The 2,500-nt window shown below is 40.4% G+C and overlaps 1 protein-coding gene across 1 annotated transcript in view; it reads right to left on the bottom strand.

Annotated features, from left to right (window-relative positions):
- Positions 1–2,500, bottom strand: part of LOC143275323 (methanethiol oxidase-like) — a 49,886-nt gene that overhangs the window by 46,485 nt on the left and 901 nt on the right. The gene's annotated exons all lie outside the window — the stretch shown is intronic.

The raw sequence follows: 2,500 nt of genomic DNA, 5'->3' as shown, positions 1-2,500 counted from the left end.
TCATTCAATTCATTTGGATTTAAATTGTTACTGACTATTTGTATCATTCATATTTCACGCAGCATCCTTATACATTCAATGACAACATTAAAGTTTGTTTATATCAACACTCACTAGACTTAAATCATGAGACCTCATTATTTGCATTTCAAGTTGGGAAAACCATCGACAATATCCAGTGTTTATTCTGTATTGCGTGTGTTCAGGTTGTGGACATTATCAAGCGGCTACCAGGAAATGATGGAGGTTATTCTGTCTTTGGTCTGTGTGCCATGTCAATGTCGGATACAAGCACAGCTCGGCGCTTCATTTTTTTTGGGGAGTTCGCCTGTTCAATGTACCCTTATTTACGCTGCCGCTGTTTATCGTTGCTTAAGCTGCACTTGACTTTCGTTGCGTTCTTTTGTTTTTGATGAAGTGACATTTTTCTATCAGAAATTTAGGCAACCGTAAGTTTCTTCTCACGGGCGCAATAGCCGAGTGGTTAAAGCGTTAGACTGTCAATCTGAGGGTCCCGGGTTCGAATCACGGTGACGGCGCCTGGTGGGTAAAGGGTGGAGATTTTTACGATCTCCCAGGTCAACATATGTGCAGACCTGCTAGTGCCTGAACTCCCTTCGTGTGTATATGCTAGCAGAAGATCAAATACGCACGTTAAAGATCCTGTAATCCATGTCAGCGTTCGGTGGGTTATGGAAACAAAAACATACCCAGCATGCACACCCCCGAAAACGGAGTATGGCTGCCTACATGGCGGGGTAAAAACGGTCATACACGTAAAAGCCCACTCGTGTGCATACGAGTGAACGCAGAAGAAGAAGATTTGTTTTTCGTATTGAAGTGGATTTTTATACAGAATTTTGCCAGGAACAACCCTTTTGTTGCCGTGGGTTCTTTTACGTGCGCTAAGTGCATGCTAGCACACGGGACCTCGGTTTATCGTCTCATCCGAATGACTAGCGTCCAGACCACCACTCAAGGTCTAGTGGAGGGGGAGAAAATTTCGGGGGCTGTGCCATGATTCGAACCAGCGCGCTCAGATTCTCTCGCTTCCTAGGCGGACGCGTTACCTCTAGGACATCACTCCACTGCGTATGCATGCAGATATATATATATATATATATATATATATATATATATATATATATATATATATATATATATATATATATACACGGATACGGATAGTTTATTCAATAAAGGCCATGGTCCCTCATGAAGGGGGTACAGTCAATCAACATTCAAAATCAAAATCTTACAAATCACAAAAAAGTAAATGATAAACCCTCAAATGATAATCCACAAATTGGATAATGCACAACTAATAATAATTAACTACACTGCGAAAATCAAAATCCAGAGTACGTCTAAATTTGTTTAACAACCTACGAACATTTTTTCTAGCGTTACGACATTCTGCATCAAACCAATCTTTTGGTTTTAACTTGTTACTGATACTAATTTGTTTCTTCATATGTTCAGCAGCATCCTTGATACATTCAATGAAAACATTTAAAGTTTGGTTTATATCAACACTCATTGGGCTAGAAATAATGAGGCCTCATTATTTGTTAATTTCAAGTTGAAAAACCATCGAGAAAACCATGTGTTTGTTCTGTATTGTCCGTGTGTTCTGTGTGGCTTGCTCAGGATTAAAGAGGCTATGCCAGTCTTGTTTGCACATTTCTTCTGTCTTTGCTGCTGTGTGCACATGTCAAATGATCGGTACAAGGACAGGCCCGGTGCTTCCTTTTTTGAGGAAGTGTCTGGGTTTGTTCCAATGTACCTTTTATTTACCTGTGTGCTAGCTGAATCGGTAGCGTAAGCAGCACTGACTTGAAGTTGTGTACCTTGTGAATGGAGAGAGTTACCACTCTTTACTATTTGTTAACTAATTAGGCTAATTGTTAAGTTTATTCCTGAACATATGTTATGAATGTATACACCAGCCAAGTCGTCACTCCACACATATTTTTCTAGAACAAAATCATTTTCAAACTGTGTGTTTTCCAATTCATAACCCTGGTCTGCGAAATGGAGTTCCACAGGCATATGCAGAGAGAGAGAGAGAGAGAGAGAGAGAGAGAGAGATACGGATACGGATGTTTTATTCAATATAGGCCATGACCCCTCATGAAGGGGTGGTGTAAACAAACATTACAGAGTTAATATATTCAGATATGTAACATAACACAGTTGTAACCTGAAAATGAGAAAAACAGTCATTATCTGCATTTAGTCTTATTCACACATAATAACAAAAAAAAAGCGGAAAACTAGCACACATTCAACTGCATATTGTATCTAACCTTTAACGTGAGAGAGAGAGAGAGAGAGAGAGAGAGAGAGAGAGAAGGGGGGGCGGGGGTGGGGTGGGGTGGGGGGCTTAGAGACAGAGAGACCTGACCCGGACTGACCAGAAGATTTATTCAGATAGGTGATAGCCCGTACTGAAGGGGTGCAAACAAGGTACAGTTGTCAACCGACCCTTTTTTTTTTA

Source organism: Babylonia areolata, chromosome 30 (genome assembly GCF_041734735.1).
Source record: "Babylonia areolata isolate BAREFJ2019XMU chromosome 30, ASM4173473v1, whole genome shotgun sequence".
Classification (NCBI taxonomy): domain Eukaryota; kingdom Metazoa; phylum Mollusca; class Gastropoda; order Neogastropoda; family Buccinidae; genus Babylonia; species Babylonia areolata.
The sequence above is the reverse complement of the archived record's forward strand: the minus strand, read 5'-3'. Positions and strand labels throughout refer to the sequence as shown.